Genomic DNA, 15,419 nt, shown 5'->3' with positions numbered 1-15,419 from the left:
TAAATATGCCGTGATTGTAACGTACGAGTCATTAGCAAATAAATATAAATATGCCGTGATTGTAACGTACGAGTTATTAACAAATAAATATATTAAATATGCCGTGATTGTAACGTACGAGTTATTAACAAATTAATATATTAAATATGCCGTGATTGTAACGTACGAGTTATTAACAAATAAATATATTAAATATGCCGTGATTGTACCGTACGAGTTATTGGCAATGTTATGTCGTTCTATTCCGATCTATTTCCCCATAATGTTACGGATTAAAAACTTTGTATATGTATTTTTACAAAAATCAGGTGAATTGTTGGCTACAATTAAAAGCTTGTTGCATGCAGGTTCATACTTTTTACCAGTAAAGATTGAAACAGAAACTTTGCTACATTATAATACTGTGACTTTGTTAAATGAATGGCACCTATAGATGTGTGAATTGGCTCGAGCTAAACTCACAGTGTACGTTATTAGTCACATGGGGGGGGGGTTCTTAATTTTGAATAATACAATAAATGCGTATAAAAATGATATCAATCCGGACTACTATATGGTGGAGGTGATTAACAAACAAGATCACCACAACCTTTTCAACAGAATAAACTTTCAACATTATTAAGCGTTAATCAAGTGTGATCTCGCCCTGCTAAAAAGCTCACCTTTCCTGCGTTTAAATCTCCTTAATTTTCTTTCACATGACTGACAACTACACGCAGTATTTCCTTCAATTGATGCCACATTTGTTGGAATTTGGATACTCAAATAAGGATATATTCAAATTTCCACGAAATGTCCCGCACTGCATCTTAAACATGTTCAGCAATAGTTTTGAGCCCTCCCCGACCGTGTCAGGTTAGTTAAAGAATGGCAATACTTGTGATCAATGAAGGCATTGTTTTTTACAGAGAAGGAATCACAAGTGCAAAAAAAGATTATCACTTACCTAATCATTTCTGACATGTGACAAGTGAAGTTTGTTTTACAAAAATCCCAATCTTCGGGAAATTGGGGTTAACCAGCCTTCAATAAGGAACCCCTTCCTCAATATGGAATATACTATTTAATTTTGGATGTTTTATACATTGTATAATTTCATCAGAAATATTTTTGCTTCAGGAAATGGTACGATCGGACTGGAAATCTTAGAAGATCTCCCCAACGTCGATACAATCATCGTACCTTACGGAGGAGGGGGGTTAAGTACAGGAATAGCCTCGGCTGTGAAATCAATCAAACCTGATACAAAGATATATGCCTGTGAAGTGGTGACTGCTGCTCCACTATCTGCTTCTCTGGTTGCTGGGAAACCAAGCTCCTGTCACTACACACCAAGTTTTGTTGATGGAATAGGCTCCAAGATGGTACTGCCTGAGATGTGGAACATGGTCTCAAATTTAATCGATGACTCACTGGTGGTTTCTGTCAAACAAATTGCAGACGCTGTTGCCCTTTTAATTAAGAGTAATTGCGTTGTGGCTGAGGGTGCTGGTGCGGCGCCTCTAGCTGCGGCATTGAATAAACTTGGTAGCGAGGGCAACATTGTATGCGTTGTATCCGGTGGAAATATTGATTCTGGCAAACTTATTTCGATATTACAAAATGAGATTCCACATTAACTTAATTCTGTAACTTAGTATTGTTCAATTCATGATAAATTATTGACCTGACACCAAAATTATGCAAGATATCCACTTTGTGGAAAAGTGTAGTGATTCATCAGTGACCAAATAAAATAAATCAAACCAATTGTCAATTTCAATATAGCGTGAAACTATTGTCTTCACGTGATGTTAACATCCAATCGTAAGCTTTATGTGAGGCACGTGATTTGTAGGTATATAAGGAGAAGTCTGCAATGGTAATTCATTCTACGCTGGACTAGCCACAATTCAGTTTTCCTTGAACATGAGAAAGCGACTACAGGTTTCCAGCTGTATTTTACCCCAAAGCCGTGTTTTTTTCTGGGCGGTATGGGTGCTAAAAATGATATAAATTAGTTTATATTTTTGTATCATTTTTGTTGCATTATACCTGTGTGTTCTTAGTTTTGTAATCGTTATTACTTTAGTAATGTGAATTTTAGTTTTTTGCGATTTTAAACCATCTGGCTGTTTTGGATTGGCATTGAGTAAATAAATGGTTGGTGCTGTGATTTAGTGAGTAGGTGTGCAGTCTGGTGAAACTGTCAATGAAACCCTCGTGGGCAACTGCCCTCTGTGTACCGTTACATGTAATTTAAATTACTTTGTCTGTGCTGTTTTAGTGGCAGAGGGCGCTCTACCAACAATCGAGGCGATTGACCAACCACCGTCAGACCGTTTTAGTATTCTCTGCTGTGAATCACAAATCATTTACCCACTCCTTCCTATTTTTTCTTTGTATGTGCTAGAATGATTATGACTATGAAATAAAGTTTAACACCTGGAAATAAACTTATACAAGAATAAATGAGAACATATCTAGGAAAATTTTAGGAACGACAGTGAGCATGGACCGTTCTCAAACTCGTCATCGTTTCAACTGGATTCAAGCAGGAAGAACACGAGTGGATATACGCGTGGGATTCAGGATGTCCGTGACTGTAGTGAAGAATTGTGTAGCGTGTATCAACTCACTAATCTGTAGACACCCGAAACACGACACATCAGGGCGTTATCAGAGAAAGCGTTGCGTTTCCTGTACTATACAGCGCACAACCTTCTTGCGCTAGAATCATGTCGAACCTGGTTTCACTATATCAGTCACATTGGGGACTGCCGCTCAGACGGCAATGACATTATTTTGTATAGCTGCCGGAGTCACAATTGTCCTATTTGGACATGAAAATAACGAGCCTTGTATATTTTTACGAACACATGAACGGTATTAACAATGCCCCCGACAGTGGAAAAATATGAACAAAAATATCTGCTTATGTAATATTATGTTGCATTTTTTAATTTTTTTGTTGACAACAATTGACTGTGCGCGATGCATTTGGTGTGTAATTTCGGTTTACTTTCAAAAACCCAGTCGTGTTGTGGGTCAATATTTCACTGAGTGAATGGTTGAAGCTATTCTACACAACAAAGTGTCTACATTTGTTGCAAGATATGCCATCTTGTTCAAGTTATCCCTCATTGCCTATGGAATCCTCAGAGTGCTATCAGTTTTGTCAGTTTTTTTTAGAGAGAATATATCACTATTTCATGGAATAGCAGTCGCTGTAGATCAAATATCTGTATATTTATAAAGCATCATCGCTATGAAATACATTTGGCAATCAATTTGCTGTTTATCAGCGACCAAACACGAAGAAACTTTATGTTACATTTTTACGGAAGTTGTTGTTTTACGCTAACGATGCGCACATTGCATCTTTCATTCACCGTAAAAGGGCTAAAAATGACATCTCGTAAAAATGTCATGGCCCTCTAAGTTTGTGTTATGGTTAGAAGATTATGGACACGTCCATGAAATTGAGTCTGAAAATGTTGTCGGAGTATATCCCCATGATCTATAGAACGAGGAGGCACATACAAATTCAGTGTCAAGTTTATTATTTTGTAAGGAAACAGTGAAAGAAAAACTACACGATCGCAATCTCCTGTACCTCAGCTTATGGTGACGAACGTCCTAATTGCAATTACACCATTGCTAGTAATTTCCCTCTCGTTACCTCAAGTATTGAGAAGCCATTGTTCCCAGAAGTCGTTCAATATTACATGCACGAAGGACTTGGTATAATGTTACGTCCAAGAATCTGGTAATATTGCACCAATTGCATAAATATACGCAACCCACCATTTTTAAATATAACAAGTAAACGTGCACACGAGCCAAAATTAGTGTGTACAGATATATTCATTTAAAATGTTACTAAGCAAGTATGTACTACATAAACTACAAACGAATTAACATTTCTATGGAATTCTCTAAACTTAAATCCGCTATGCGTAATAGTAAATATTTTTTTTAACTTTTAGCAGTTTTGAGACAGAAGCAAAGCATAATAACCGTATCAATGCACTTGATGGACCATTTACTAGACATAGTGTTCAGCTACCGCCGATTCACCCCTGTGGTTGATATTTAATGATTTGTTTAACTCATTTTTTTTCGTTCGTTGGTATCATCATGGTATCTCATTCCCATATAAAACGATCCGACCGTCCCGCATAAAATTGGACAAGATAACTGAAATTATGTTTGTTTTTTTTAATATTTTTTTCTTTATGAAACAGCAGTAAGCACACCCCGTATACTGTAAAGGGGGTAATTATTCACTGGGTTTTAATTTAGCTTATTTCGCTGACTGGAAAAATGCGCTAAATTAAAACACAGTGAATATGTAATATTTAGCATAGAACACATTATCCAAATAACGAAACCGTGAATTTAAAACCCACTGAATATGCCTGAAATGGTAAATCAGTGAAATTTAAACCCAGTGAAAATTAGTCATTTTACAGTACCTATCGTACCGTTTGTGTTCCTTGTCTATTCAACGCGATTCATCTTATTACATGTACTTCAACATATGCAGTCAGCCGAATCCTACCAACTCAGTTTCCACAACTCGTCGACTTCTATGAATCAAGTTTGTAAAACTTGCACCGTCGCAAAAAGTATGCGGTGGTGATGTTCTCTGGCACGTACTAAGTATACGAATACACAAATGACAATTGCACCGTTTGGTTGGAGCATGGAGGTCCCGTATTCGATTGTTTTGAAAGTTCACAGGCATACACCACGAACAGTTTGATTCATCGTATCAACGTTTTTCACATGAAGCCACATAATTATTGTATTGTTTCTTTTGCCTTTTTTTCTCATTTTTGAATGACAGTCGTAGATCGGTTAAGATAGAACATAGGTATTTTAATGACCATCTCTATATGTAACCAATTCATTCAACGACTACAGTGAATACAATCACTGTGTAGTACTCGATTTATGATGGCAGTTCGTCGACACCCATCATTGCTGGATATTACGTTAAAACAGAGCCTACAGAGCCCATTTGAGAAATCAATATTTGAGAAATGTAAGAAACAAATTAATAATTTTGATAACTTTACAATTGATGATAAATTTGCAATGACAATGAGGTATAATTTAACCTCATCACATATCACACTTGGACAATTCATTAAAACTGCTCTCCAGAAACACCTCCAAGATTTTTAACGCATTATTATTGTTATTACTTTTTAACAATGGTTTCTTCTACCTTTATTATTGCTATTGATGGGATATATTACTATTCATGTTTTTTTTATTTCTTTTATTTCGATTATTATTATTATTATTATTATTATTTAATCACTACTTTAGTCTTAGTGTTTTGTATTATTAGTCTAGTTTTGTTTAGTGTAAATGTAACCATTTTAATTCCCCCTGGGGGAATTTTATGTGTTTAATAAAAGTAAAGTAAGTAAGAAGTGAATACTTAGCATGGAGAGGCGTGGAGATCACCGAGCAGCTGCAAGCGCATGTACTATGTGATCAAATGTACGTGGGCGATGAGGAACCCGATGACCACTGGACAACCCGGGTGGACAAATGCCTGTGGCGGCCAGTTAACGCCCTGTGCATGTGTTTGTAAGTACTAGACTTTCAACAAAATAACACAGAGGTTATAAAATAAACTACATTAAAATTAGCATTATTATATATTATAAACATTTTCAAGGCGTTAATTGTGTTAATGAGTTTCAGCATGATGGCAAGATTTGAGCCATAACACATGAATAGGAAAAAGGGGGAAAAAAACAATAAGACAACAAAACACAGTATTCACTGGCATGTCGTTTTACCATATATTGTAATACATGTACACACATTTATAACATGACGTCAGGTCACATGACGTCAGGTCACATGACGTCAGGTCACATGACATGCAGGATGCTCGAAATGATTTTTGTTTTTTTATTATAATAGTAAAAATTATAGACGGTCAATGAAGTTATCTACGCTGTGTTTACATGTGCGTGACTATGGTAGCAGCATAATATTCTAACATTTTACTCAGTGATGCTTACAAGTCTTATTGTTTTCTGTTGTGGTTAGTTTTGTTTTCGAAAATGAATAACGATAACACAAGCAAATAGTTTAGTGTTCCAAAAATGGAAGAGTGATCGCGAAGAATCAAACGTAATCATCCCATTTCCCTCCAATAATTGCTATTTTCAAGGCATTTTAAGTATATATTTTTTTAATTTTGGAAAAAAACAAAACAATAAAAGTAGTGTATTCATTTGGCGTCACATTAATTGGACTCAGTGTTACATAGATTAAACAAAAAAGGAACACGCTAGCAAAAAGAGACAATTAACGTATAACGTATAAAGCTTCCCAATTCGGGTTTCAAAAATGCCATATAAAAAAAAAATGGAAATTGTGAAATCCTTCACCAACAAAACCGTTTTTCAAAATACCAAACGTGCGTTTCAAAAATGAAAACAAAAATGATTCATGTGAAAGATGACTTTTAGCTGAGATTACTTGCACGGTAGTCTCTTAGCCACGTATAGACATTTTAAACTGAACGTTTTTAGAAGTAGGGTTTGTTGGTAAAGTTTGAACTGAAACTTTCGAACATTTAAACAAAAATTAAGACGTGCAAATGCACTTACATCATTTTTGATTATCATTTGAGAGTTCAAACAAGAATTGCGCCAAACAGATACACGTGTTACATGTTTACGTATACTAGTAGTCTCAAACATGTTAAACATGTTGGCCATATCTCTAGGCTAGACTGTAGAGGGCCTCTGCAGCTGCCCATGTATCAGTAGGGAATTATTTTGCTTTGGGTGTGTAGGAAATTATAAGAACAAATAGTAGTGCATATTTTTTTTATTACATTGCAAATCGGTATATTTTTTGTTTTTGCTTATATTTCACACTATTTGGCATCATATGAATATATTAGATACCCCTGCTACCACCCATGAAATGTCTAATTTACATAAATGTGCGGAAATTAGGTCACCAAAACAAATAACACCTGCAAAAATAAAGTGTGTTTCCCACTCCAAATTGTTCTCAAATGTGTGGTATATATTATCAGTATTTGGCAATCCCCACATTAGTTTCGAACTGTGTACGCAGACCCTCACCACGTTTGCACAAAACTAGCACTCTCGGCCTCGCATGTGAGAAGAACGGAGACTCGTCTTGTTGAGAACGGATGTCCCCTCATTTACATAGAGCCAAATATGGAAACATGATTAGACGAACGGTGACGTCATTTCCAACTCGAGATATGACGTTATCATATTAGTAGCAAGAGTTGCCCAATACGCCTGAATAATTGAGTTCGTTTGTAAAGTATCAAACATAATATAGTAGCTTTTATTCAATATTCTTTCAAGCTACACTGATTTATTGTATTTTATTTATAAAAACAAGAACACTTTGCTGTTACGAATTGTTAGCGCTCTTGAAATCTGCTAGACAAGGTAAATTCTCAGTACATCATGCGAATGACGTCACGGGAACCGGGGCAACCTCTAAAAATTTACATATAAACGTCCGCGCATTGTACTGTGACTAAAACAAGGTCTTATATAAAACATATTTATAAACATGATGACATCAAATTAAACCATTTTGTTTAAAGCAGTCATTTTATAGAAACATAATTGGTGTTTCAATATGACTGTCAAGTGAGTATTTAAAGATAGTATAGGAATTGTCGCAAATGCGGATTGATACTATATGGCAACCTCCTGTACACAGTCAGGATTCTGGACATACCAAGGCTCAGGTCGGTGTTCCTGCCTAAAAATAGAACAGTGTCTACACCGTTTCTCATCTCAGCTGATCTGATCCCATTTTACTGGTCAGTAAAAATAGAAACTATAGTGTATGTGTTCTACTCTTTGCACTGAATCAATTTCCGTACATGGTTGGAATTTTTAATGATTTCGTGTACCCGTGTTGTCGTTGACTTTGGCTTGTGGTCGGTCACTCGTCTAGTTTTATCGATGCAGACGCTTTTCGTTTGAAAACAACGTGGACTGTCGATCTATTACAGCTCTCCTTTCCACGTTTTCGAACTAGTTTGTATTGTTTTGAAGTGCCTGCAACATTTCAGTATATGCACTGATTTATATGGTTGTATTATTTGCTTATATTTCTCACATCAAGGCTGTTTTGTGACATCGTGGTGGGCAGCAGCGAAAATACTTCCGCCATCGAGTGACGTTCATGCTACAACCGATCGTCCACAATCTTGTTTTCCTTGTTGACAAGCGACAAGTAATACCCGCCCGTGTTTATAAACCAAGATTCAGAATAGCTGTAATAGGAAGATTTATTTGGTGAGTGCCTTATTCTATTCTCAAATTATTATAGTATACAGTGACCAGCGATTTTGTTTATTCCAGCAAGTGTGAACTGAAACACAACATGGTATTTTTCATAACATGTCAGTCTGTGCGTGGTATCGTTGTCGGTATAAGGTCTGCTGCTAGGCTATGCCGACTAACGTCATCGCTGTTACTTAGCTCCAGATATGTAGCCAGGTTTAATAGACCAGCTGTTTTCGAATTGGGTTTAGTTTGGCTAAAAGTTTAAATGTCCTCATTCTCATTTTCTGAAACAAGGAAAGGCAAAAGCGAGGGGGAAACATCGAATGTTTATATCGAAACAATTACAGCGTTGCTGACTCATGTTCTAAATTTATTTCGGGATTTCCCGTTTCATTTTCATCGTTTGGCAAAACCTTTCCGACAGAGATTGTTTTTTTTTTGAATGCAACATACACATGCATGTAGCTTTGCATTTGTTTATTTATTTTTTTGCTATAATTTTCGTTAGATAGTGTCTAGCTGCCCTATTATCTGCATTTTATTGAGAATATTAATTCATAATTTCATATCTTGGTGGTAAGTTTTTTGTAAACCATTACATTTTCATCTCAAATGTGTTTGAGGATTTATTTTTGCTAGCATGGACAAAATGAAATGAATTCATACAGCTTTATATTTGGGTTCTTGGAATATTAGGTAACATATTTGATGGGCAGAATTTTTGCAAATTGTGGGAAAAATAAATAAACTCTGCTGGTTATTTCAGCTTCCCATTTGATTGTGTGTTTGAATTTCCTATGCCAACACTCCTGAATAGTGGTGTGTGGTTTCGCTAAGATTCGCTTTTGTTCCAAATTACTGCAGCCTACAGGAATTTGAAACATAGCAGAATCTTGGTGAATTCTCATTTCTCCCCTGTGATGCATGCAAATTACGACCATCAAGTATTTTATAAGTCTCAACCTCCCACTAAAGCCAGTGTTCTCCACAATCCAAAATAGTTCATGGTTGATCTAATTCCCGTAAATCTGCATATTAATTTGCATTTCATTTGCATATAATATTCTATTATTCATTATACCCTCAGTTTTCCAGTCTTCTTGTTTTTTAATTGAACCTTGTTTATATACTATTTATTAAAATAATATAATTTGCAGTCGTGAATATCAGATCAATATGTTATGCAATGCTCAGATTGAAGTTGGTTATCTACATTCTCAAAAGAATCCCCAATCACAAAGTGTACATGAATGAAAACCATTGCGTTCGATTTTCAAGGAAAAAGTACGAAAAATAAAAAAAATTTTTATTTTTGGTATCAATGGTACAATATAGTGCATTTTGTACAGGTACATAAAACAGTGATACACAGAATTGTTTTGGAATTCAAAAGGAAATATTATTGAGTTGCAAAATACAAGAATATAGCATGCTTTTGAGAAATTCACCATAAAAAGAATCTATAAAGTAAAAAGGTACATGAAGAGGAAAACAAAAATATGTTTTTCAATTACAAAAACTCGTGGTCAACTCATTCAGCAGCCATGTTTGATGTATTGTACCCCTTATTGCATTTGGTACAGAAATGCCCAGAATGCACTATTACTTTATGCAACTTCAATGTTAAATTATTACAGCACCAACAGTGGTGGCCAACAGCCAATAGGCTCTTTGTCAGTTTGCTTCTTCCATGTTGTTTCACGATGAATTGATTGAACATGTATCAATGTAGTAAATACGGCTAGGATTTTCATTTTTGTTCGAGATTACATGCAATCCGCTGATATTTTTTAATTTTCTGTACATATATATCTTTCATTTGTATTTTATTTTTATTTATTTATTTTTTCATTGAACATGGTTACTGAAATGACACCTGTGATAAGAACTACTGTAGTTGCGTACTGTTTGTAATCAGCAGTGGTCAGCTGTTTACTCGATTGCCAGGAATAAACTTGATAACTGCTTGTAGACTTCTAGTGGTCATTGTTTATATCTCACTTGACACAATAGCAAATAAAGGGTTGGGTAACTATTCTTTTGTAATGGCCTAGGAAGAACACTGCTAGCTGTTTACAAACCGTTTTGTAAACAATGACAACTGCTTGGCTGGCAGATGTACATTGGTTGATGAAGGGCTCACTGCTACTAAATCTAATGATTTTCATGAAAATCACGAAAATGTCTTTCTCATGACATTCTAAAATCACTTTGCATTATTTCTTGCATTGGTTCCTAATTAAGTCTTAAGTTGTGGTAGAAATATTGATTCGTATTGTTGAAATGTGATCATGAAGACTAGTTATGAAAAGTTTTCCCATTTTCAACATACTAATTTAAAAGTACATTTCAATTGAAATGTACTTATGAATTGAATATATTGTGAGATGGGGGAACTCAATGCAGCATTGCTGTACCATTTCGGCGTGTGTTGACTGTGGCCATGATGATGCAACAGCAATGCATGCATTATGTTTCACACACTATGCTTTCGAAAAAGTTGAATTTCGGACCAAAATGTAATGAATGCAAAACTGTCCATTTTTAATATTCATATGCATATTCACATCTGGTAATCCTATGAGAGCAAATTCTTAGTGGAGTTGGCTTTTCTTCATTTTAATCACAAGTGGGGATTTCATATGTACTGCAGAATACATAATCATTTTCTATGGAATAACATTGGTATTGTTTACAACTGATATATAAATGAGATAAAGTAGACCCTTCTAAAGTTGAGTTTTTCAGGCATTTGTTGCATAACTTGAATACTTTAGTTTTTCTGAGCATCCTACTGCTGATAAAAATTTTCTTTATTTTCAGCGTCTGATGTTTTCTCTTATTGGTTATCGTCAAAATTTATTACTGCGTTTTTCGATAAATCATTCAAATTTAGCAATTACCCTTCCTACAGAGATATTCGCAATCTATAAATTGATTTAAGTTTAGATAATTCTCCAATCGTTGCTATAGTTTCAAGGGATAAGTTTAATCAGAGTAGGTGTAACACTCCATATTGTGGTTGTGTATTATTTCAGCTGCTACCCTCCCTTCCTTCCGAAATATAGTGTACTGAATGAGATATTAGTACCGGTAGATCAATGCCACATAAATAATTTTCTTGCTTGCACTAACTTGCCTGGTATTAATATGATTCACTCTGACCTGCTGATTATACAAATGACGGATGACTACAGCTCACTGTTATGGTTTGACCTAAGCTATCTTCACTGTCAGTTCTTTTTTGACTCCCGTCTGCGAAGCACAAAAGGGAGTCTTTGCAGTTACCCTGTCTGTATGTCTGTATGTATGTATGTATGTCACTTTTTTTGTTCCACCGTTATCTCAAAAACTACTAATAAAATTTTGGTGAAAGTTGGTACATAGATGCTCTGGGATAATGCGCAGAGTTGATTAGGTTTTGGTAAAAATTCATGAATATTAATTACCTAATTTTCATGATAATTAGCTGATTTTTAGCTGTTCCATGACTGTTCCACTGATATCTGAAGAACCATTCATTGGATTTTGATGAAACTTGGCACATGGATGCTCTGAACTAGTGCGCAGATTTGATTAGTTTTGGGTAAAAATCTATGAATATTAATTACCTAATTTGCATAATAATTAACTGATTTTAAGCTGTTCCATGACTGTTCCACTGATATTTGAAGAATCACTCATTGGATTTCGATGAAACTTGGCACATGGATGCTCTGAACTAATGCGCAGATTTGATTAGTTTTGGGTAAAAACCTGTTTATATTAATTTCCGGCTTTGAATTCCACTGATATCTCAAGTACTAATCATCACATTTCAATTAAACTTACATAGATGTCATATGATACTGCACAGACCTGATAGTTTTTAGGGTAATATCGGTACATATTAATTACCTAATATGCATAATTAATTAATTTTCATCTTTTGATATTTCGAGTAGTAATGATCACGTTTCAATGAAACTTGGTACATAGTTACTTGAGGACTGTGCAGACCCCTAATCAGTTTTTGGGTAAATATTTGTGCATATTAATCACCTTATTAGCATAATTAGTTAATTTTCACCTGATACAAATGTATCTCAGGTACTAATCATCACATTTCAATGAGACTTGCGACATAGATCTTCTTGGACTATGCAGAGACCTGATTAATTTTGGGATAAATAATTGTGCATATTAATTACCTAATTTGCATAATTAGTTAATTTTTTTGCTGTTTTATGGCTGTTGCACTATCTAAAAAACCACTCATTGGATTTTAATGAAACTTTTAAAGGGTACCCATCACATTTCAATGAACCTAGGACTATACACCATATTAGTTTTTGGTGAATATTTATGCTTCTTAATCACCTAATTAACATAATTAATTAATACTGATATCTCAAGTATTGATCATCACATTTGAATAAAATTTGGTACATAAATGCTCTAGGACAATAGACAGCCTGATTAATTTTGGGTTAAAATCTGTTTATATTAATTCTCTAATTAGCATAATAATTAATAATTTTTTGGTTCTAATCACGTTTCAATGAAACTTGGTACATTGTGCAGACCTTATTAGTTTTACATTTAAATCTGTTCATATTAGTTACCTTATTTGCATAATTTGTTTCCATCAATATATCAAGTTCAAGTAATTTTGAATTAATTTTTAATGTGTCTCCAATACTCTCAGCACACGGGAGTTCTTTCTAAGCTTTCTTTGATTGTAGCTTTGGTTCAGTTTAAATAAAATTTGATTGCTGAATGAATGTCGACAATGATAATTCAAATATGACAAGTTGAGTATGCGTAGTGTGGAGTTCAGGATCACAAACATGAAGGAGTGTGCATGTATTGTTATCTAGCAGTTGAAATAAATTTGTTACATATTCATATTTTGTTCTTCATCAGGTTGTATGAAGAAAAAAATTATATATTTTCATAAACTTTCAAAGGCAAACCTATATGCCACAAAACTTAAGCTTGAACAAAATACAGATTTATTCTAGTGCCAACAAAGTGCCATCACAATCATAAACAAATGTACTGACAATAATAAGATTATGAAATAGCATGATGTCAATGTCCTTGATGGTGAACAAGAACATCACACTGCTGAATTAAGTTTTATCATGAAGTGACCAATTCCCAACTATTTATGCCGAAGGACTGCTTTTGCATTGATGGAACGTAAATCATGTGTATATTAACATTGTTAGGGTCCGAAACCGTGTCTTAGTTCGCATTGGCTACTGTGATGAGTTAATCTATGGTTGTTTGGTATGTCTCTTCTCAACCTCTAAATATTGCTGACACATACTTGAGACTGTTTACATTTCGTGTGTTGGACACGACAGGCTTTCACTGCAGGATTTACAATTCCTTCAGCTAATAATTTGTCATTTTTCTGGTATTTATAAATAACTGTCAGTGTTCATGAAAATTAGTTCCAATAGCTTTTTGACTTGAGAAAATCAACATACATGTATTTGTAGTTGGATGTGCTAAAGGAGGTGGATTATATTGAGGTATTCTCTAGTTTTCTATTTTTTTTGTTGTGTTTACAAATATGAATAATGGTGGGGGTCGGCTTCATTTTATGGTAATCAGCTTTTGGTTCTAAACATTTGAATTGAAACTGATTATTTGTTATCAAGTTTATAGCAATAAATCAAGCCACTATAGAATTTATTTCATAATTTTGTTCACAAAACCAATATACTTAGAATATTCATTATTTACATGCATATTTAATAATGCTCATCTATTAGTCATTAGCTTGTTTTTACCATGGGCAAAGTTTCAATAGTTTCACTGTGTTATTGTACTGATCTTGTCTATTACCGTATTACCCCGGGCACGCGCCCAGGGGCCTGAACATACAAAATCGGGAAAAATTGGGGGTGGGCGCTTACCCGAGGACCACCCCAAAAAAAAGTTCAAAAAGTTGTTTTTGTGATCGTATGATAAGGTCAAATAAAGGAATGCTTTCGTACACTTTACTTTGTACACGTACTTATTTCTTGATTTATGCGAGCTTTCAATAAACGTGAGCACTCGTGAGAACTTTGGGAACACTAAGACACAGGGTCGAATTTCAAGAATAAAACTTGTTTTATGTCAGCGAATGAAGTTGTATTACTCACTGAAATTGGCAGATATTGTAATCACTGCACGGTTACTTTCTTAGTAACCGTGATCAGTGCAAGTCGAAACAGCCAGGAAAAACTACCGCTTGTAATCCAAGATGGCGATGACCTCATTAGCATAATTTTGTTCACGCACGTATTGATACATCGCATCGTAATTACTGAAGAATAGCAGACAGGGTTATGAAACAAATAGACCTTTCATTACTGATGTGAAATGTTTACAAACTATTGTGAATACATAAACATATCCAAATGGCGATACATAAAAAACAGACTGAAAATAAACTCTGGTCGACCTCATTAACATGATTTATTCACGCACCCACACACACGACAAAATTATGATTGCAACAAGTTCCCACCGTCGGCATGCCTCATTATGGTTATCGTAATGGACTTGAGGTCGGCAAAATGTTTTTTCTTCAACGACAGAAAAATAATCCACATGACCGTAATGTCATAGCTGTGATGAAGGATGGAAAGAAAGTAGCAAGTATACGACGTGATGGCTCAAAAGTGCTAGCTCCCGTTCAGTCAGCTGGCATCGGTGTGGCTGGGTGTATATGATAAAGGGAAGTTGTGCAACCAAATTTGACGAGTTCACAGTTTTTCGCCAATAAAAAAATAACTAAGGCAAAAACTCACGGGTTTTCAGCATTTTATAATAATTTTTCTTTATCAATAAGCCCAAAACAGGAACATTTCTACTAATTCTTGTGTTTTTTCGACGTTTTTTGAAAAACCTGCGATTAGGCTGCGAAAGTAGAACATTCCGGAGGGGGTGAAACGGAAGAACGCGTATTTTGACCTCTACGTGGCCAAGCAATGGCTGGACACGAATACGTTTGCAGTCGTTGACAAAAAGCCCCGCGTCCAGTCAGCGAAGTGCTACGTTTTGAAACCAAAGCTAAGTGCTTCAAACCACTCACCAAAGTATGGATTATTGCAATATTGGATTCATCGCGAA

At 35.0% G+C, this 15,419-nt stretch overlaps 1 protein-coding gene across 7 annotated transcripts in view; it reads left to right on the top strand.

The window, feature by feature from the left end:
• Window positions 1-7,745: 7,745 nt before the first annotated feature.
• The window catches only part of LOC100313657 (myocyte enhancer factor), a 75,386-nt gene continuing 67,712 nt past the window's right edge, over window positions 7,746-15,419 (top strand). For 6 of the 7 annotated variants that reach the window (XM_085506671.1, XM_085506670.1, XM_085506669.1 and 3 more), the window contains exons 1-2: window positions 7,746-7,834; window positions 8,143-8,315. The gene's annotated coding sequence lies outside the window, so the exon portion shown is untranslated. 7 annotated transcript variants of the gene reach the window in all.

The sequence above is a fragment of the Saccoglossus kowalevskii genome, chromosome 13 (genome assembly GCF_978046115.1).
Source record: "Saccoglossus kowalevskii chromosome 13, keSacKowa6.1, whole genome shotgun sequence".
Taxonomy (NCBI): domain Eukaryota; kingdom Metazoa; phylum Hemichordata; class Enteropneusta; family Harrimaniidae; genus Saccoglossus; species Saccoglossus kowalevskii.
The sequence above is the reverse complement of the archived record's forward strand: the minus strand, read 5'-3'. Positions and strand labels throughout refer to the sequence as shown.